Here is a 22369-nt window from a genome sequence, read left to right as displayed (position 1 = left end):
ACGGTACAGGGACAGGGTACAGGGACCCGGGACAGGGACACGGTACAGGGACACGGTGCAGGGACACGGTGCAGGGACAGGGTACAGGGACACGGTGCAGGGACACGGTACAGGGACAGGGTACACGGACCCGGTACCGGGACACGGTACAGGGACCCGGGACAGGGTACAGGGACAGGGTACAGGGACCCGGTGCAGGGACACGGTGCAGGGACACGGTGCAGGGACCCGGTGCAGGGACACGGTGCAGGGACACGGTGCAGTGACACGGTACAGGGACACGGTGCAGTGACACGGTGCAGGGACCCGGTGCAGGGACCCGGTACAGGGAGCCGGTGCAGTGACACGGTGCAGGGACCCTGCGCGCTCCCCGGGGCTGCGCTTGGCTGGCACCGGTGCAGGGCTGTGGGGAGCAGCCGGGACAGGGCTGGCAGAATGGCCTGGCTGCTGCAGCATTGCTGCTGATCTCTTTGAACTTCCTTGTTGGAAGTTTCTGAAAGCAAAGCTCCTGCTTGAATAAGGAGCACTGTGGTTTGTCCACACCCTTTGGTTTGTCCAGACAACATGCAGGTCTCAGGACAGGGTACTTCTGTGCTCAGCCAGGACTCTGAAACTGTGTGCTTGGATGGGGTGTCTGCCGAGGTAAGGCTGGTGGAGATCAGTACACCAGGTGCTATCCCAATGCGAAACACTCCCTCCTTGCTTTAGCTGAGGAGGAATTCCCAGTTTATCCCAGTACAGTTACTGGAACACGTGACTGAAGATGACCGAATACCAACCCAGACGGGACCAGACGCACAGCACAGCTCCTTTGCCTCCCCGCAGTCAGGAACTGAGTGTTTCGCTCGTTCTCCTGCAGGGAGATCCCAGCGGATCAGCCTGGCTCCGTGATTGGCAGTTGGCAGCACAGGGAATGGCAGTCTGGAATTCCCAGATGGCAGTCTGCAATTTGTGCTGTGCTGGCGAGGTACAAGCCATTGTTTCCCTCTTGGCAGAATGGCTGAGAGAGTCCCAGCACAGCAGGGCCGGGGACTCTCTTGCTCTGTTTATGGCTCTAACGTTTTGCATTGTTTCTGCTGACCTTTGTGCCCCAAACACTTCCCCTCTCTTGTGAAACTAGGGCTTTCTGCCTTAGAAAATCTTCGAGATGGAGAAGTCTGTACAGTGGGAGAACTGAAACAGTTTCATTTTTCCACCCTGTTTTTCTTCAGTGTCCCTTCTGTTCAGTTAGCAATGGAAGTGATACAGATATCTAGCAGGAGCAAACAGATTGGTCCAACTGAAAACTTGAGTCACTTTCAAAATCCCTATACAATATTTCACAAGCCACATCTGATCCTTGAAGCTCCTTGTTTTCTGTGATTACACCTTCTCTATTGCCTATAGTCATCCTGTCTTACCTGGGGCTTCTCAAGTGCCTTGTACTGGTCACTCAGCTCCTGCTGCACCTATGTGGTACAGGTTGAGATACTTCTGGGAAGGAGAAGGGCATCCTTGGCTTATCCAGATGGGCATACATGCTTTTCCCCAACGAGGTCCTTCTCCTTGAGGCAGGATACCTTAGCTCCAGCTGGGAACACAGAGCTCCTGCTCTTTGATAAGCATCTCTCAATACCTGAACTGTTTCTTCTGAGTAAAAAGGATTCAGTGGTGAGACACTTGTATCACTTTTGTGCAAATATCAGATTACAGCCTAGAAACCAGATTGTCTGCAATTAGATGACTGAATTAATGGGAAGACAGACAGAATCCTGTACAATATGAAAGAGGTTCATTGTTTGCCTGCAGATACTGAAATTTCTTCAGTTCACTCTCAGAAAAGCACTGTTGTGTCTTCCAGAGTGGGACAGAATTTGATCTGCTCTTTCTTTCAGCTTTGGGATGGGGTCCAAAGTTAATTCCCTGCAGATCATCTTACTTTATGAATAAGAGGAGCTCCTCCTGCAGTACCTGTGCTGGGAAAAGCCAGCTGTGAATGCTGCTGGAGCTGCACACTGGGAACAGGAGCAATCCCGGGGCTCAGAGATACTTCTCCCGGCCTGGTGGAGGGCTGGTCTGTGTAGGTGCTGGGTGTAGGTGCTGGGCTGTGAGTGAGCTGCCAGGGGAAGGGGCAGCATGCAGCTGGTACTGCTCCAAAACAGAATGCCCCAAACCCGCTGGTTTACACTTGACCCTCCAAAACACAGTTTTCCCTGTTTAAGGCATGTGGAGGAGGAGGATTTGTCTAACAGCAGGGAAACCTATGAGCTGTCAGATGTGGTTTGCCTGGGATTACACTTCAGCTTCTGACTTGGATCCTTTTAGGGCTGGGACATTGGTGCTCACCAGCACCCCGACTCTCAAATCCCTGGGAGCTTTGTGGAGAGGGATCACAGAGACTGGAAACTTGGTTTGTCACTTGTGGTGCCTGTGGACAGGGTTCAGTGGTGGGCTCAGCAGTGCTGGGGTAATGCTTGGACTTGCTGGTCTTAAGGGTCTTTTACAGCCTAAATACTTCTCTGATTCCATGATGCTGTGATCCTGTTTCTGTGATTCCACGTCTTGCAAGAACATAGGGCTCACTGTTCCCGGGAGTCATGAAGCCCCAGAGCTAGTGCCAGAGGCTTTCTCTGTTCCCGAAGCTGCTTCTGAGGGGAGGGTGGGGTGAGCCGGGCGGCGAAGCCTCCCCGTTCCCCACTCCGGAGGCTGCGGCTCCGAGGAGAGCGGGGATTTTCCAGGTTCTGCTGCGGGGCGGCCCCGGGGCAGGGGTCTCAGTGCCCCCGCAGCCCCCCCCGCCCCGCCGGGCTGCGGGATCCCGGGATTTGTCCCCAGAGCCGCGCGGTGGCGCGTTTGTCCCGGGAACGGCGGCGCGGGGGGGGCGGAGCGCTGGGACCACCCCCGTGCGCCCCGGTCCGGGTGAGGGGCTCCTCCGGTCCTGCGCACCTCAGCTCCCTCTCTTTGCCAAGCTTCATTATTTTCATTATTTATAATGCATTTATATATATTACCTGTGTACATATATAATATATTTATAATATATTTTGTTGTTTTTAATTGCCACTCTGGAGTGAATCTTTGCAAGATCCATTTGCCCTAAATATCGTATTTTTTAAAGGCTAAGCCTAAACAGCAGCAGCAGTGCTTTGCTTTTCCCCTGGCCAGGTAACAACTGATATCACAACTGGTGCCAGTGAGAAATCGCTGCTGAATTCTGCACCTGTCCTGGTTTCTGGGATTGAGCACAGCTGTCAGAGTTCCCAGTCTGGCCTAATGAGGTCGGTGCCTCTCTGTGGCATAACTAATCTGGACATACGAGCTGCAGCTTTATTCCTTTCACTAATTGCTTGTGGCTGTTAAAGCTTTTCATACTTTAAAAAAGTGAAAGTCAATCCCCAGAAAATTCAGGAACTGATAACAGTCTCTGCGCTGGAAGGAGTGGAGATGAGAAGACTTTTGATTTGTAATTTGTGGTCTAACAAACTAATTAAGAAAGAACAAAAAATAATGGAAGCTTTGTTGGTTTTATTTAACAGAAAATCCAAGCTGGTTAATTTTTGCTACATGACTTTAAACACAGAATGTGGGGTGCTTGAGACCTCCCCAGCCTCACTAGGGAGAGGGTGAGGAGCTCCCCTAAATGCTATAATTAGGAAGGCAGCGATTTCCCCATGAGTTTTTATTTTTGAAGTGTTTTAAATGGCCTGATCTCGTCCACAGAGCTCCCTCCCTCCCTCCTTCCCTGCCTTCTTCCCTCCCAAGTTTCTCTAATGTGGGTCATGCCTCCATATTTGCAGGTGGCACAGTACAGAATCTGCATTTTTCTTTTTCAAAGTTAAAGCGTCTTTGAAATATGGTTTTGCATCTAATGCAGAATGTAATAAAAAGACTTTAAAGAGCTGCTGACGCCTCGTGGAAAAGTGAAAAACATTCTGTTGAGAAACAATCCTGCTGGGTTGTCTTATCTGCTGTTCCCTTTGCTCATTTTTGATAGCAAGGGGCACTATAAATATATGTAACTATACATAAAAATGAGAAACCTTGGCAACCAAAGAGAAGGTTGGCTGTTTTCTCATGTTCCTTCACTGTGGGCAGGTGGGTGAGGGTAGACAGAGTTCATCAGTCTCATTTCATCTTTACAACTACTGTACTGATGCTGTGGCCGTTTGTTGAATGTTGGACTGAAAGGGAGTCACGTACCAGTGGATTATTTTTTTCCTAGAGGTATTTGTTAACCCTCTAAAAATAGCGACAGTGGTTTCTGGAGCACTCTGACAAGGTTGGCGGTGGAACAGAAATGAAGTGACGCTTCAAAGCCAGAGGACAAGGAGCTGCCATATGGTGATGGGGGCCAGGGCTGTGCACTGCAGCTTCCTGGGGAAAGGGGCAGGGAAGGCAGCAGTGCAAGGCAGGTGATGGCTCCCTGCACCTGCGTGGCTCCAAGACAGAGCAACGCCGCCGTCCTGGTGCCACACTGGGCTGCTGGGTCACTCTGAGGGTGCTGGTGGCCAATGCCCAGCGGGAGCCAGGCACACAGACCTCGGGGACCACATCCCTGTGACCATGTCTGAAACCCACCACAGTTCCTTTAACCTGCTCTGCAGAACACAGGTGTTGCCTTGTGGAACTAATAGAATTGTTATCATCATAAATGGGACCCCACACAGATGTCTGCTGCAAGGAGCAACTTTGATTGTTTCCAAATGACTGGGCAAAAGAACCTGCTTGATCTCTTCCCTTCTTCTGGCTCTTGCAAAGAACAGCTCTGTCAGAAGCCCAGTAGAGTCTGCTGAGAGGTGCCCAGCCTCTGCACAGTGGATGGAAAATCCAGATCTTGGAGCCTGGGCTACAGAGAGGAGCTGGGGTCCCCTGCCACATTGCTGGGGTCCTGCAGATGGAACCTGCAGTGCTGCATTGCTGAGCTAACTGCTCCTTGGCTGTTAAGTTTTCCAGTAATTTTCCCAGGCAAACAATGCACCTGCCATGGCCTCAGGAGAAAATGTTTATTGCCACATCCATCCACTGTTCAGAAAAAGAAAGTTATTTTGGCACTGAAATACTGTACTGCCCTCCAAAACTGCACCTTGTTGATGCTGTCATAAATGGGAAAACTTAAACCACAGAAGGTGGGCTGAAACCTCCATCAGGTGTTGCAAGATGTGCTTTCCGGAAATGTCATTAGGATTTTCTGAAGTAAGAGCCCTTCTACAGAAATTCTTGAGTGCATTATTAGCAAGTCATATGGAAAAGAACTGTTTGGACAAAGGACAGCTGGTTTCCAGCTTGGGTCTGCCAGGACTGCCAGGACGAGTGGCTGAGTGATGTGTGACAGTGTGACCGTGCAGGCATCCTGGCAGGGCAGGCCATGTGAAAAATAACCCTTTTCAGTAGGACAAAGCAAGCAGTTGCCTAGTAAATAAGGCAGTCCACTTTAAAATCAAGGGTAATCAGGAAGCCAATATGAAACAGGTCTGTGCACTCCAGAACGGTACTGTGAGATGGTACAAATCACAGGTAATGTTTACATGGAATTGCAGCTCTGTGAGATGCCACCCAAGGCTGATGGGGTTTTTTAGGAAACTTGGAGTACGTATGGTTTCCAGGCATCTCTTATTTAATATTAAGAAAGACCCTTTTTGTTTTGTTTTGTTTTGGTTTTTGTTTTTTGTTTTCCTGCACTTGTGACTTGATATTCTTTGAAATTATGAGGTAACATACAGATACGTTCTGCACAGAGCAATCCAGCCGTGCTGGGTGAGTGGGCTCAGACATCTGCACAGTATCATTCCCCTGTCACCAACTAATGGTGGCATAATTAGAAAAGTCATTAATCCTTGCTCAGCAGTGCTAGAAACTATTTATAGCAAGGTAGAAAGCCCTGCACATGGGGCTAGGATGGGTGTGGAAATTGCTCCTGATGCCATGTGTGTCATGGGGCCCAAATCAAGAAGGTAATTTGCTTCCAGGAGGGAACTTCCCCTTCTGACCATGTGGAGACAGTGAAAACTGCCTCCTCTAACTGAGATATCCCACTCTGGGCTGGCTGTGGGGAATCCATTTTGACATCCCCCGCAGGCTGTCACCATCACAGGCTTGGGGGTCCTGGGGAGAGCCCTGTCCTCCCAGCTGGTCTGCATCTCCCACTGCTGTGGACTGTCCTGGCAGACCACTGAGAGCCACTGGCCTGATTACCCGAAGCCCTGGCCACTTTCTGTGCCGGCAGCACTGCAGCAACAGAGGGCAGGTAGAGCAAACTGGGAGCATCCCTCCATGTCTGCACTGCTGCTCAGGGCTGGCAGATTGCACCCAGATCCCACCTCCCACTCCTCACACCTGGACTCAGCCATCAGGGAGTTTTTGAGATGCTTTGGCTGGTAAGAGCCTTTTACTCAACTCTCTTCCCACCTGCGGACTCCAGTGGCAGCTGTACCGTTCATGTGGTGTGATACTGCTCTCTGCCTCCAGATTGATGCTGGTGGCATGGACTGAGGTTGGTCCCCGGGTCTCTGAGCCAGAGGAGAAACTGGGGCATTGGCGATGCTCAGTGAATCACAGGCAAAAGAAGCTGCTATTTACAGGCTTCCAGCATGCAGCTCAGCTTGAGCTAAAGTCCATGTTTTTCCTGTACAGGAGTCAGTATTTCCGCTTGAGGGGTTCAATCATCTCCCAGTGCCTGAGCTTCACCTTGGTGCCCGCCCAGCTGCTGTAAGAGGGGTGGGAGGAACTCCGAACTTTCTGAAGCAGCAAAAGAGGCTGCAGTGGACAACTGCTGGATGTTGAACACCGCTCAAGGAGCCTGCGGAGCTGGTGCAGAGGCAACCACTGCTTGTAAATGGAGCGCTGCAGGCAGCTGCAGTAGTGGGTGCTGGTGAGGTGCTGGGGGAGCCGCGGAGCTGTGCTGGGGTCAGCTGAGGTGGCATCGTTCAGAGAAACGCTCCTGTTGTCAAGTTAAACACTTCACTGGGTTTTGCCTAGTGAGGCACAAATAGCCTGTCTGTGTGCTGGCAGTCAGGCAGCAGCATAACCACAAGGGAAATATGTTTCTGTCTGGGCTCGCTGCATCTTCCAGGCTTTGCTGGAACGATTTCTCAAAGAAAGCACAAAATTATTTTAGCCTCTGAGATTAGCAGACCAAGCCTTGCCCTCCTCGGGAATGGGACTGAAATCCCTCTCAGAGAGGCCTGGTGGGCAGCTGCTCCCTTCTGCTGCTGCTGAGGTGGGCAACGGGGAGGAGGGAGAGGACCTGTTGGAAATGGGGCACCCGCTGTTTCGGCATTGCAGCAAGTCCCAGTGCTGGCTTTGGCTGTCAGAAGGAGTGCTCAGGCTCTGTGGTGTGCCCATGGTGTGTCTGGATCATAAAAGGTGACCTCGGAAATTGCATTTCCAAACATCTTCCCCTCTCTGGGAACGATGGCATTGTTCCCAGTGTTTCAGGCTGGGACTGCCTGGAGCTCTTTGTTCAAGCTCCCTGGGTGCTGCAATTTTAGCACAGAGCTAACGATGCTTTGCCAGAGCCTGAGATCCTGGGAGGAGGCTGCAGATCAGCCTTTTGTTATCCTGAGGATTAAAAACTGCAGTTGGGGATGAGCTGATGAAATCAAAGTAACTTATCTAGGGACATCCCGAGGGCATATTTAGCAGTGTGATGGAGCCAGGGTCAGCCATTCCTTCAGGTTGTTTCAAGCAGCACGAGATGGCAGGAGGACCCCAGGACAGGGACGCACAAACCTCAGTGAAGAGGCACAGAATATTTTAAACACCCTCAGCAAACTTTGTTTTGCAAAGAACCTGCTGCTGCCTGCTCTGATTTCACTGCTGAATGTCAGGAAAGGAGAAGTCCAAAGTTCATCGTGCCGCAGAAGAGAATCTGAGAAGTGGCTGTCACAAAGGCATGGGGACTGCCCAGGCCCAGTGAGGGCTGCTGACAGCAGCTTTCTGGGCACGGGGGTGCGTGGGCTCCTCGCTGTATCACACCTGGGCAGCCCCTGGGCAGCCCCACGTGTGCTCTCAGCTGCAGGGTTTGGGAACTCCGATGCTAAGTTTTCTCAAGCCTCCGTCTCCTTCCTCCGGATAAGCCCAGGAGCTGCTGTGCCCAGCGCCAGTGCTGCTTTGTGATCAATCTGCCATCTCTGCTCTTAATGGAAACAGGAATTGGATTTGGGAAAGGAGCGGCACAGAACTGGAGGTAGCTTTCATCTGCTCACAGCCAGTGGCACCAGTGGCGCTTTGTCCCACTGTTTGTCCCACATTGCATTGGAAATGAGGTCCCAATTCAGGCGGGGTTTGCTGCAAGGATGTTTGTCTGATAAACAATGGGCAAGCAACTGTGCCCTTGCCTATGGTTTCCTCTCCTCTTCATTCCCCCATGCCTGAGAGTGCAGGAAATGGAGCCTGGAGAGCACTGCATAGGCCAAGGGAGGGAGGGGAAATAGAAAATGGCATCAGGAACACCAGATGTTGCACAGTGAAGCATCATTTCTCCTCTCCTCAGAATCCACTCTGAATCCACAGGCTGACATCAGATTGTTCCAGGGGAAGGCCTGGAATGATGTCCCCTGGAGTATGTGGCATTCACCATGTGTCAGTTGTTTTACTGGAATGAGATAGAAAGTAGATTTTTAAAGTGTAAGATGCAGCTCCTTGCAGCAATCCCCCTCTGTCTGACAAGGTGACCTACTCCCAGTCCTGGTGCTGATGTGCTTGGGCACATCAGCAGTGTCCTTTGGTGGCTCTGATGTGCAGGCACTGGGCTGTGAATGCACACAGGAGCTGGGCCTGCCCGTGCCTCCTGAAAAACCCAAGTATTAATTTCCCTTTGCTTATTTCCCTTCCGGTGGTGCCTTTGCCATGCCCAACCTGTGCCATGGCTGCTGATTAAGAAAATGGCTTTAAAGAAGTTGATTTCTCTTTTTCTTCCCCGGGGAAAGGGGGGTTAAGAGCTTTTACACAAAGGCAGATGGATAGTCCTGCACAGCCTGGTTCTCTGTTGTGCTCTGGGCTCCTTGCTGCCCCAAGGCTGGGGGTCCCATGTGGGGAACCCCCACAAGGCTGCTGTGCTGGGTATGGGCTGTGCTTTTGGGCCTGCTGTGGGGGCTTACCTCACTGCATACCCTGATGTTTAATTAATGTCAATTAATTTCTGACCAGATAACAGGTGCATATATAATCTGTGATTGAAAATTTTTTTGCTGAGCAGCCCTGTGGGGTGATGGTTACTGGACCATATTCTTGCCAGGGGCAGTGCTTAGCTTGGCTTTTGGGAGGAAACGGAGCTGGTGGAGGAGTCAAGTTAATCAATGTGACTTCCCACCAGGGTAAAACTAGAGAGAAATGATTTTTTTCTTATGGAAGGAAAAAATGTGGTCTTCCTCTAAAAATACAAGGAATCTGAAATAATTCCTAGCCGTAATCTGTATGAGAGGAAGGCTGAGATTCCTCTGGATGAGGAGGTTTGATGGGAAATTCAATTCCTCCCTCAGCTGAAAGGCTGTGGACGTCTGCTGTGAGGGAGAGAGATCAGTGCCTCCTTCTCTAGGCAGAGTAACCCAGGCCCAGGGAGAGTTGGAGATTATCCAGCTGTGTGTCCTGCCGGGTCCTGGCAGCGAGGGCACGCAGCAAGGAGCTGTGAGAGCAGAGCAGTCACGCAGGCAGTGCCTGCTGCTGGGCATGGGCTGCACCTGGCCTGACCAGGCTGCTCCAAGGTGCAGGACAGCCTGGCTGGCTCAGGGTGCTGCATCCATCGGGCTTGGGGTGTGTGCAGAGCCAGGCTGTGAGTGATGCGAGCAGAATGCCCGTGCAGGTGGCACTGGAATGTCTGGAAAACCGGCCCGAGATGTTATCAGAGCATTTCTTTCCCAGACAGCCTGGCAAGCTCACTCATCTGTCCTGATCTCCTGCATCCAGAGGCATTGTCAGAGGCAACACAGTACGTCCAGAGCCTTTCCAGGAAGGAATCAGCTCCAGTTTGTTATTTGCTTTGTTCCATGTCTGTGGTAACCTCTCCTCCTTTGGAGAATAAGATTTTAAAGAGCTTATGAAAATGATCAAACCCTTCAGCTTCACTACTGTGATTAATCAATCACAGCTGCTGCTTTACAGCTCCTTGTTTTGATGTGTTTTGGGTTGTTCCAAAGTTAGCCCAGCTCAGGGCCAGGAAATGTATTCCTCAGCCCTGCAGGGTGCTGGGATAGAGCAAAAGCAGAGTTTTCAACATTATTTCCAACATTTCTTGTGCTGATGCTGCCATTTATTGCCAGTGAGCATGGGATGCTCCTGGGAATTATATAATCCCAAAAAATGTGAGCAAAAGATTTCAGAACCAGCTCTTCCCTGAATGGCAGCTGCATCATTGCAAATATTGTCTGATCTGCCCTTCTTAGCACTGAAGTATCTGAGACTCCAGGTGGCATCTCTAAAGAGTTCGTGTCAATTTTGGAGGCTTAGTTGCATGGCTTAAATGCTCCTTAGCACTCATTTTTTTACAGCTAAAGAGCCAAGCAGGATCATGAAGCTCAGATAGTTTGTAAAACTGCTGTCAAGCAGATTAAGCTGGAAATGGAAAATTTGCTGGTGAAGTCTTTTCTTTCTAATGTTTGTATGATAGAGGGTGATTTAAAGTCCATTTCACCACTGAGGTGAGGCCCCAGGTATCTGGTAGCAAAAACAGGACTGTGGTCACCTACAACCTGGGCTTCCAGGGCTGTCAGTCTGCATTCTGAAGTGGCTTTGCCTGGGGATAGTGCACACAAAGATAAGGGAAATCCACCTTAGTGGATTCAGAGTGGGGAGACAGTTTGGGTGTGAGCCTGAGTTTGCATCCCAGACTCCCAGGCATGTGTGCCTGGTGCTGTTCTAGGGATCATCTTCCCATCCTGTAGTTTGCAGGGGTCTGTGTCCCCGATCGCTCCTTCCCCTGTTTATTGCCGTGCTCTGATCCTTGCTTTGCTCCTCTGCTCTGACCCTGGCCTGGGGCACTTGTTCATTGCCTGCTGCCTCCCCTGAGGCCGTGAACAACCTTTGACTGAAGACGAACCCATCCAGTTCCCTTTGGTATTCGCTCTCCTCCAGCCGCTGCTTTGAGGAAGCCGTTCCTGCCCGTGCAGGAATTTGCCTCCCACCGTCCCCGCGTGCTGTGTGTGGTGGGCGCCTGCAGTGCCAGGCATGCTCGCTCCATAAATCCAGGGTATTAAAATGAGTGTGTCTCATCTGCAAAAGTAAGAGTCTGGAAGTATGTTCTCCCTGGCGACTGTGATACCCTTCACAGCCACTGCCCTGCAAATCAGATATGCACATCCTTCTATTTTCACAGTGGAGGAAACTACCGACTCACAGAAGGGCTTGGGTTGGAAGGGATAGTAGAGATCATCCAGTTCCAACCCCCTGCCATGGGCAGGGACACCTTCCTCTAGACCAGGTTGTTCCAAGTCCCGGCTAACCTATCCTTAAGCACCTCCGGGGATGGGGCAGCCACAGGTTCTCTGGGCAACCTGTGCCAGGGCCTCACCACCCTCACAGGGAGGAATCTCTTCACGCATCTGATTCAAATCTTCCTTCTTTCTGTTCAAAGACGTTTCCTCGAGTCCCGTCGTTCTCTGCCCGTGTCAGACCTGTCCCCCGGGTAGCGACCAGACCGGACGGCTCCGCTGTGCCGCTGGGTCCGGCGGGGGCTGCGGGGCCGGGGGCTGCGGGGCCGGGGGCTGCGGGGCCGGGGGCGGGCGGGCCTGCGGAGCGCGGCGGAGCCAATGGCGCTGCCGGGGAGGAGCCGCGGCCCCGGCCCGGCCCCGCCCGCCGCCCCCCGCCGCACTCGGCCTGGGTTCGCCGGAGCGGCGGGAGCTGGAGCTGCGGCTGCGGCGGCCCCGGACCCCGGGGGAGCGGTCCCGGCGCCCGGCTGGAGCGGCCTCTCCGCGCCCGAGGCACCGGCCCTGGAGTCGCTGGCCATCGCCCCCGGAGGCACCTGCCGGACCCGAAGGTACCGGCACCGACCCGCCGGCTCGCGCGGGGGTTGTTGCGGGGAGCTGTTGATGGGAGTTGGAGGAAAGTTTGCAGAGAAATCAGAGCCTGTTAATAGCGGTGTCAGTGCGGGCCGTGGGAGGCGATCCGGTACCGGCTGGGAGCGGCGGCCGGGGCGGTTCGGGCGATGCCAGCGCTGTTGCGGATGGAGCCGGGATGCGGGTCCGACCCGTCAGGGAGCGGGCGGCTCTGCCCCCGTGCCACCCCCAGACCCACGGCGTTGGTCGGTGGGGACCGGCGCACGCCCTGAGAGGGGTCCAGACCCGAGCCAAGCCTAGGAGTGTTTTCCCGGTGGAGTTTTTTACGGAATGCTGCATTCACCTGTGAGGCGGCGGCCGGAGGCAGCCAGGCCTCTGGGTGCAGGACTCTTGGGAAGCAGCCCCTGTGCTGGTGGTTGGTGCAGCTCGGGGTTCTTTGCCGAAATGAACTGTGCACAGGCATCCCCGTGGTCCGGCGTGGGAACGGGAGCTTCCGGGGCTGTTGGGATACGAGCGTGGATATCTGTAGATGCAGGAAAACAAGCCCGTTCTCTGTGTTGTTTGGGAAGTTTGGAGAACTTCCTAAGCCAGCAGGGCTTGGAGACCAAAAGCTCGGTTGCAGAGAGGCAGCTGAGCTGCGGGCGGGGGCCGCCGTCCCTGGGGACAGCCCTGAGCGACTGCAGCGGCTGTTCCGGCCGACCAAAGGATGGGTCCGTGCAGCGCCGTGGGGCTGCCTGGCCCCACGTGTTGCACTGGGGGTGTCCGTAGGTCAGAGCCCAGCCAGAGCTGTCCCTGACACAGCGTGAGCGAACTTACACCTGCTTTGGGCTGTGTGAAGGATCTCTGGCAACTGACCCTTGAGCTGTCTGGATTGCTAGCGGTTTGTGTACCTCAGTTAGTGATACCGGACTTGGGCAGTGCCCCCCTGGTTCCTGATACTAGTCATGCTTGGGTGGCTGCCCCTGGGGCAGCCGCACACTCCTTTTAACCTCCCGCGATGGTAAAGTGACCTGAGTGGGTGGTATTTGGTGAAGAACAAGATTTGCGGAGTGTTGAGTTAAAAAGTCATCAGTTTGCATTTTCTGCATGAGGTCGTGCTGTTTGCTCTTGCAGGAGCACGTGCAATCCCTCTGCAAAACACAACCACCGGCCCCGGAAGGTGAGAGGTGAACGGTGAGCAGGGGGATGCTGCTGGGGAGGAGCAGCTTGGAAAGGGGGACACTGGGCAGAGGGGCTTCAGCTTTGGGGCTCTCGTCATTCTACAGGAAGGGGATGGTGACCTGGAGCATTGCCTCACACTTACTGCACTGTGCTGTGGGGCAGGGAATAGCAGGGACCTGATAAACAATAAGAGATGTTTTGCTAAAGGTTCTAGACAGTGACTCATCTACTGTAGGAAGGGACAAGAAGGAGAGGCAGCACAGGAGCTTTCTAGAGTACAAATGGGTCTTCCCCCCCTTTTTTTATCAGAAGCAGGAGGTCAGGAATCCTTTATTACTCCCAGAACAGTGTAGATGTGTAGGTTATAAGCCTCTTGATGCAAGTGTCCCTGTACCAGCACCTCCTGCATCCCTGTCCCTGGGGAGGATCCTGCCTTCAGGCCACATCCTGGGGTGGGACTGTTTAAAAATTTGGGGTGATTTCCAGCCCTCACAATCGATATTATCTGATCATTCTTAGTCACTTCTGAGTCACTCCAAATAATTGATCCTTGTCCCTACATTGCACCATGGTTCTACGTGTGCCTGGCTGGGGTGTTCAGCAGTCGTTTCCCTTGGCGCTGAGTCGCTCAGTCTTAACTTTTCTTCTGCATCCAGCCTTCCTTCCTCGGGCTTTTCTGCCTCCTCCTGCCCTGGACGGCACAGAGGAGGTGCAGTGCTGCTGCCTTTCACTTTTCCAGGTGTACTGCATCCTGAGAGGCCTCCCCAGGTATTTGCAGCATTGCTGACTGCCCCCACTTGAAAAGGTGTCTATGTAAGGAGTTGTTTTGCTGATATTTGCCTGGATTTGTTTTATTTGCTGCTTCCAGTTTGCAGAGGAATTGGTGCAGCCAGTTGGTCCTTGCTGACTGAGCACCTTGCTCACAAGGAGCAGCTGGCTTCCTCTGTCTGGGGATTTATGGCTTCTGCACCACCTCTCCCCCTTTTCATGCTGGGGATTTACCTGGGAATGCTGATGGCTGAGCTGATCTGGTGGTGGATTTATAATCCCTCCCTGCAGGGAGGGAGGAAAGATTCCCAAGCCCCCCAACAGACAGCCCTCATGCCTCATGTCAGTGGTTAAGTGCAGATGACAATAGCGAGGGTTTGCTGAGAATTATTCCTTTGCAAGAAGCAACTTTTGATCAAGAGTTGGTGTCTTTTTGAGTCTCTAATCATACCCTTTTCCATTGCAAGGTGTTCTTTCACAACTGGGAGGGCTCTTCAAACCTTCTAGGAAATGGCTGTGGGGTCTGAGAGGGGTCCTGGGGCTAGTCCTGGCTGGTCCTTGCCCTGTTGCCCCGGGCACTTTAGAATCTGGGGTTCTCACTTTATCTGGGTTAAGCTTCCAAGGAAGGAGGTGTGACTTGAGATCCAGAACTGGTTTGAAAGATCAGAACTGGGCCAATTTCTAGGCCAGAACGGGGCTCTGGGTGTCCCAAGGGCAGATTTGGGCACAGAAACAGTTGAAGATTAAGGTTCTCACCTCCCTTCATTGCACAGGTGCCTTCCTCTGCTGAACGTGGAGGGGGTTATCTCCCTGGCATCTGCTGGGCAGGTAGCAGCACATATGGCAGGACATAGCTTTATTATTCCTTTCAAAGCATGAAAAACACCCCTTGCTGAGAAGTACTGGAGCTGTGAAATGCAGACGGGGCTGCCCCCAGGAATAGCAGCAGCCTCAGGGAATGGAGAGAAAGCTTTTCTTCTTGCCGTACCACCTCACCCTCTGAAGAGAGCGTTCACTGTGTCTGCATCCCCCAGAGGAAGGTTTAACAGCGCCAGGCTTTGCTGTAACCCTCAGGCACCGTGTGGATGAGCCTGGATGGAGAAATGGCTGAATGGGACAGTGCATCTTTGCCTCTTCGTTTCAGTTCTCGGGCCATTTCCTGGATGCTTTGTTGGTACCACACTCCATGTCCCTTGCCCTCTGGGGAAGGCCATGCCAAACGCTCCTTTGCAAATCTGCTGGGGTGCAGGGAGGCAGCCCAGGCAGTGTGCAGGTTGTGGGGCACCTGTGGGTGCTGAGGGCTCCCTGTGCCCTGCCCAGGGCACTGCAGGGACTGATGTCCAAAGGCTGCCCTGCTCTGTCCTGCAGCAAGCTTGAGATGTTTAGTTAAGGCATATATAGGAGTACATTTGTGAGTACATTTAAAAAGTCAAGAGGTATTAAATACATATTTTTCTGGGTTGTGGCTTGTATCAGAGCTGTGCACAGGAAAACAAAGGGTTTTCTGGGGTGGCTCATGCTCTGCTGTCGGCTTGTGCCTCCTTAGCCTGGCTTGTGCACAAGAGCATTTGGGTCTTTGTGTTTCTGATCACCTTGCAGCAGACGCAGGCAGTGGTTTCTGTTCTCCCTTTGCACCCTGTTCTGCTGACACCTGCATTTTCCTCAGCCCGGAGGTGTGAATGCTTTACCTGCCACCACCTCCTGCTCCTGCAGAGCAGAAGATGGCATTTTGCAGGGAACTAGGGGGAGCCATGCCACTCACTTCTTCCTTAGAAAGGAATAAAGTTGCAGAGGGATCAGATTTTGAGAAAGACCCAGAGTTCCAAAATGCTCCCGGAGGATAGATCCCTAATTACTCTCTAATTGCATTAGAGTTTAATTTGTTGTTGTTTTTACTGTAGTGTTCCCATTTTCCTCGACAGTTTGCTTTGTTTCATTAACTAGAAATGGCTGGAGATGGATATTTGCAGTATCCAGACTTGCCTGTTGTTGCAATGCTTGACAGGTTTTAGGCCTTTACTGTGCTGTCAGGGGCATGGGTGACTTCACCAGCCCTGGATGTCTGGGACTCAAGCCTGGGGTGCAGTGCTCGCCCAATGGCAGCATTTTGCCTATACATGGAGGTTTGGCCCTGGGAGTTTTGGTGGCTGTCCTGCTTCCAGGAGACACGGAAAAAGCTGAGCTGAGCTGTCCCCAGAGCAGCTTATGGGCAGCTGCTCTTCAAAAGACTTGTTTAATCCATTTCTCCTGAGCACAGCAGGGAGCAGGTCTGGAAATGAATCTGGGAAGCTTCAAAAATAGTTTTCAGGAGCTTCATTTAGAAAGCGATAGGGGAGAAGAATATTGCTGCTCTTAATTCTGAAGCAGAAATATATTTACTTTGCCTTGTTTAAGGGGAGATGGGGTAGAAGGTATAGTTAAGCTTAGACCTGTTTTTTGCCAATACATCTTTGTTGGTTAAACAAATCCTGAAGGTGGGAGAGTATAAATAAACCTTTCCAGTCTATCAGCATCAGCAGTTGAGGCCTTAGAGGTGTCGCTTGTCTCCTGCTTTGATCTGCTTGCTTATATATCACATACATGTTACTTGTGTGTGTCACAAAGGACACCTGAGCAAGGTCCCCACTGCCTGTGAGCTGGCTGTGATGGAGCTGCATGCACAGCTCTCAGAAAGTGACATGAACATGAGGAGACATGGGGAGCCGCTCTGTGAACTCAAAACTGCTCCTAAATTTGATCCAGCCGCTTAAAAACAGTGGGTGGACCTGGTGGTGAAGTGAGACATTGGTATTTAAAGCTGACTTGAGGATGCAGCCAGAGACATGACACCCAGCAGCGAGCTGTGAAGGTGAGACATGCTCTGGTTTCAAAATTCACCGAGAAAATGGGAAAAGCTTGGAGTGCTGGATCTGCAGCACCTAGAGTGGCTTGTCAGAAACCCCCAGGAACGGGATGGAATTGAACACCCACTGCATTTGAAACCATAAATTAGTCGGTTAAACCCTCTGTTGTACAGAATGCTGTGCAAGCCCCTCTATTATTTGATACATAATAAGCACATGTGAGCTGATTGTATTAGAGGCAGAAACTGTTGTGGCCTTGGTGTGTGACGAGGGTGCTCAGGCTGGCAGTTCCCCTGCTCTCAGCTGTAACCCTGTATCTCAGGACGCTGGTGGTGTCTTCCACGTCTGTGCTTGCCACCTCCGAGCTTCAGTCTTGGCTGCAGTGACAGCACGTGGCAGAGGGAAGCCAGAGTTTAGTTTGACTTAAAATGAAAACTAATTAATCTATTCTGTGTTTTCCATCCTACAGTGTCACTAGTGAAAGCATCAAGATGATAACTGCGGATTCAACTGCTCATTTGAAAATACTGAGCAATTAGACAAGTTTATGACAATATTATTTCCTGCCACCAGAGATGATTCACGATACTACTAATTGTAGCAATAATTAATCTGTCTAATTTTCAAGCACACAGCTGTAGTTCATGGTAGTCTGGCGGGGACAGGAGCCACACAGAGTGTGGGGTCCTGTTATTGTCTCTATTTAATTATCAGAGGGTTTTACTGCACTTTCAGCTTGCTGTGCCTTTGTGAGGAGGTGTGGGGCTGCTCTCCTTGCCTGCTCCTGGAGGCACAGGCTGGGAGGTCCCAGCAGATCCCCATATCTGGGGACAGGGTAGTGAAGACAGAGGGATGTGAGGAGCTCATTCGTAGTGCTCTGCTCTGACAGTGGGTAAGAAAGGACATTACAAAGCAGCTGGGATGTTTTTGCTTTTGCAGAACATACGAGAAGCATTTTTGAGCCTTTTTTCCTCCTAGCCAGACCGTAAGGCTGACAGCCATGGTTGCAGGATAACCTGCAAACTCCACTTGGAAAACTGATGGATGAAACACATTAACTTGTTTTAATGCCTTTCTGTTGCTTCTGAGTACCATGGGGATGCCTAATAAATACTGTAGGAATTGGAGTCCCCAGACTGTGCAGGGAAAGGGAGACCTTTCCAAACCTATGAGTCAGAGCTGGTCTCTGAAAGGAGCAGCCAGTGCCCACCCCAGAGCATGCCCAGCTCCAGCCTTTCTGCAATGGCAGTTTAATTTCTCACAAAAATAGAACAATTTGCATTTCTGGAGACCCTTTGGCTCATGGGGCTGGAGCACTGCGGTGGGCATTGATGAACCATTTCTCATTGCTCATCTATTGGTAAGGGATGGAATGGTGTTTTTTTCCAGAGGAGAAAATGAAACATGAATTATCCAAGTGTCTTGCTGAGATGCTCCCAAGCACAAGGAAGGCAGGTCTGACATAAAACTTAAAAGTCCAACATGCTTCTGCTTAGCGTGGCCGAGAGTGGGAGATGCTCCTGCTTCTTAGAAGAGAGCAAATGCAAACAAAAGGAGGGGTTTGTTTTTTCTTTTTTAAACCAAGGATGGGCAAAGATAAAGAAAATGCTGTAGGAAGGATGTAAATGTTCTATGTTTTACTAAGATAAAGCTCCTTGTTGTTTGCTGGTGCTCACAAAACTAATTGGCAGATTACATGATAATAAGAAGGAGTTTAATGAAATCTGCTGATACCCTTTAGAGGATGTGGAATTTGCATGTGCAGTTAAATGAGGCTAGAGGTTTAGCTGCTCTGTGCTAACTGGGACTCTGGAAACATTTGCATTCCTGGTGTCTTGTTTCTACATCATTTCATCGATGACAAGAAGCTCTGCTGTAGCAGGGAGCTGTGGCTGAAGGGAGCAGAGTCCATCAGTCATCACAAGCAGAGAGGGTTCCTGGCCAGAGTTGCTCAGCTGCCTTGGTGGCACCTGAGCTCCTGTAAATCCTCAGCAGGTGGCACTCGGTGAGTCATCTCTGGCTGGCAAATACAGGATGGGAGAGGAACCATCCTAGGGAGGGGAGAGGAGCTCAGCCCACCTGCTTCACCTTGGCTGAAAACTCGTGGATAACAAGGAGCATCTCTGCCTCTGCTATCTCTAACTTGGTTAGCTGCTGCTGGGCAGGGAGCATTTAGTGCTGTTAGCAGGGACAGTAACCTGATCTGGGGTTAGTGCTGCTGAGGCTGATTGTGGTTTTGGGAAGAGGTGCTTTAGCTTAGCCAGCTAGGCCAGCATGCAGGCTTTTATCAGGGATCCAGAATTAAAATAATCCCCCATCAGCGATGGACAGATTTTTTCTCTGGAGGCTTCTTCTAAGTCCATTGCCACCTTACATGGCTTTTCCTCTTGGGTTTCTGAGCTGAAGCTGATGGGGACTGACAAGCCCTGATTATGCAAAGTACCAGAGGCAATGGGCTGCCGGCTTGGGATTCAGTTTGCCTTGCTTCCTGCCATTTTGTGTGTTATTAGGGAGCCACTGGAAAAAGTAGGTCCTGCTTATCCAAAAATAAACGTGTTGTCCTGATGATATCTGCAGAGGAGGGCTGTGCGAGAGCCACTCGCTGTCTGCTCCACCTGTGCTGTGGGGCCTGGACCGGGCAGCAGTGACCCCTGGTACCGGGGTGCCCACAGCCTGGCTGCGCCCACACTCAAGGAGTGCAGAGACTATTTATGCATCTTTTTGTGAGAAACCGCCGTTTCCATAGCAACCATGAGCATCACATGGTAACCCTGGCTCTGCAGCGTGTGAGCCCGCAAGATGCCTCGCTGCACCCCGTGCTCCGGCCCCGCGACGCCCTGACACCTGGCAGGGTCCCTGGGGAGCCTGGGTCCCTGAGGGGCTGCAGCAGCCAGTGCTCGTGACCGGGGCCACTGAGAGCTGCCAAAAACATGCCCTGGGTGGTGGGATGGAAGGAGGTGTGGAGGGAGAGCAGTGGGATGTGGAGGCGAGCTGGAGCAGGTGCCAGGCTTTCAGACCAGGCTGTGCTGGACTAGGCATCCTCCCCAGGCTGGGGTTTGGCCAGGGCTTAGTCAAGGGAAATCTGATCCTACAGGGAGGTGCCTGCAGCAGCTGGGTCCTGGATCAGGGTCCCTCCTTGGCTAGCCATCCTAATGCAGGTGAGTCCCTCCCCTCTGCATCTGACTCCAGCAGCCCCTCTGTCTCGAGTGTAGTCTCTGGGAAACCTGCACAGGTCTGCTTTAATCCTTATTTCAGGAGGTTTCTAGGCTGTGCCCACTGCTAAGGGTTGAGCTGTGCCACCTGGTCATGCTGGAGTGAGTGACAGAGCCCCGTCCTTGAAGTGTGCAGGATGCAGAATCAATACCCTGAGGTGTGAAATGTGATTGCTCTCCCTTGAGTTTCTACAAACTGTATTAAAACAATCACAATATATCAAATGTTTTTAAAATGCGTTTTTATTCAAATCAGCACATGTTTGCAATTAAACCCTGCTACATGGTGTAGTATGAATAATTAGAAAACTTCATGTGCTTAACTTCTGTGCTTGCATTTGTAGGGAAGGAATGATGCTACTCCCAGAATTGCAGTGTGGCTCCCTCTAAACTTGGCAGTGTCCTTCCCTCATCTCCCCTGAGGCAGTTTGGGGCATGGAGGGCTTGTCTCTGCTGCACGCCCAGATCTGTCCTTTGCTCTCTGAATCTATGTGCCTGTAATTTCTGTTGCTTGCCTTTTGTTCCCACTTCAAACAGGCAGTAGGTCAAAAAGTCACTGTCTGGATTTTAGTGCCATGCTTGAGTCTCTTGCTTTTGCTCCCCCATCAGGTGGGTGCTGTGCTGCCTGGTGTGGTGCAGGTACAGCCTGCAGAGGCACACCTGGAGACTTGGCCCTACTGTTGTTCTGCCTGGAGGACATTGCCTGTCTCTCCTGGCTTCCCTCTGCCAGAGAGCACTGCTTTTCCTGATGTGTTCATCAGGCTGTTTTCTTTCTTGGTTCTATTTATATAAATGGTACCTTGATGATCAGGTGAGGAGATGGGAACATCTGGCAGCTTTCCCCCTAGCCCAGAGCTTGTGAGTCTTGGGAATTCAGTGAGACATCTCTGGCAATTTTCTCCCCACAGTGGCATGAAAGCTGAGAGGCTCTTTTCAAAAACACCATCTCCATCCATTGAGAGGGCACTGTTGATGTGTGACTGTACCTTTCTTAGTCCTGGCAAACACAGAATCCCAGAATGGTTTGGGTTAGAAAAGACCTTAAAGATCACCTTGTTCCAGTCCCCTGCCATGGGCAGGGACACCTTTCACTAGCCCAGGTTTCTCCAAGTCCTGTCCAACCTGGCGCCTTGGGCACTTCTATGAAGAAGTCAACCCCGGTAAATGAGCAACTTGCCTGCTTACACTGGGGGAAATTGTGTGAAGTTAGGCATTTGGGGTGCTGAGGTTGAGCCTCATCTGCACTGAGGCTCTGTCTCCCCCTTGTTCTCCACAACCTCTCTTCTCTGTGCTGACACATGCAGCAGCCACGTGCAGGATCTCTCCTGCTCCCCTGCTCATGCCACACACAATCTTGTTCTGATTTTCAAGGCTCCAATAAAGCGTGTCAAAATGCATCAAAGGCTCAGTGCAGAAGTGAAGCAAATTGACTCTGTAGAGGATTTAGGGAATGGAGGGAGTTGGAATAAACCCCAAACCAAACAAGAACTGCAGGGAAGGTGAAGCATGGTAGAGATGGCAGATGTGCAGCACAGCTGGAGGGACACAGAGCATCTTTGATTTGGCAGGAGAATGGGAAAAACTGAAAATAGCACCCACATCCTCTGGAGATGTGGCTCGTAGGGAGCTCTTTGTGGGTAGGGACACGGGATTATCCATTACGGGCCCTTGCTCCACCTCTCTGGGACTATGGAGGGACAGCAAGGAAATTCAGGAGCTGGTACAGACTGAGTCTGCAGATCCCATGGTTGTGAATTTGGGCTCTTGCATCAGCTCAGGGTGGGCTGCAGAGAGTCCTGTCACCATGGGATGGGTTGTTCTGTCCTCTCTGTGGCTGCCAGGGAGAGCCAGCAGCACAGAATTGCCCTGGTCTGCCTCATCCCAGCCCGGGTCCTGGCTGCCATGGCCTCCAGCACCCAGACTGTCTCAAGGCAATAAAAGCAGGAGGAGAATTGCACTCATGGAACAGGCTCAGCCATTGTCTCGTTGTGCTGGGAAATCAGGCACTTCAAAAGGCAGTTTTGCATTTCTTCAGATGCCTCGATGTAAGTGCAGTGACAGAGTTGCTCAAAGCACATTAATTATTAGTAAAGGCTTTTTTTCTTTTTATTGCAAGACAAATTAAACAACAGACGAAAACAGGAGGTGTTACACGAGATGTTAATCCACAGGAGAGTGACAGCAGCAAAAGCCACAAATAATTCATAACATGAAAATCAGGACATTTAATTTTTGGCTTGTTGTTTGCATTTGGCGCTCGTGCATGTGCTCAGTTGCCACTTCTCTTGTGCTCCAATATGGAGATTTCAGAAGCTGTTAATTTTGGAAAAGGTGATTATAGGCCTTCAAGAGTAAATCAGATAAGGGACCACAATTTTTTTCTTTCCTCTTGACTGGAAAAAACCAAGTTGCTGAATCTGGT

The 22369-nt window shown here is 51.5% G+C and overlaps 1 protein-coding gene across 4 annotated transcripts in view; it reads left to right on the top strand.

Moving 5' to 3' along the window:
• Positions 1-633: 633 nt before the first annotated feature.
• Positions 634-22369, top strand: part of ZMAT4 (zinc finger matrin-type 4) — a 59273-nt gene continuing 37537 nt past the window's right edge. The window contains exons 1-2 of one of the 4 annotated variants that reach the window (XM_069035499.1): positions 11795-11944; positions 13077-13122. The gene's annotated coding sequence lies outside the window, so the exon portion shown is untranslated. Of the gene's footprint in view, positions 643-6781; positions 6845-11794; positions 11945-13076; positions 13123-22369 lie in introns of those variants that run through there. The other 3 variants (XM_069035501.1, XM_069035500.1, XM_069035498.1) reach the window with 3 other exon arrangements.

The sequence above is a fragment of the Aphelocoma coerulescens genome, chromosome 22 (assembly GCF_041296385.1).
Source record: "Aphelocoma coerulescens isolate FSJ_1873_10779 chromosome 22, UR_Acoe_1.0, whole genome shotgun sequence".
In the NCBI taxonomy this organism is placed as follows: Eukaryota; Metazoa; Chordata; class Aves; order Passeriformes; family Corvidae; genus Aphelocoma; species Aphelocoma coerulescens.
This window is presented reverse-complemented; position numbering and strand designations above follow the sequence as displayed.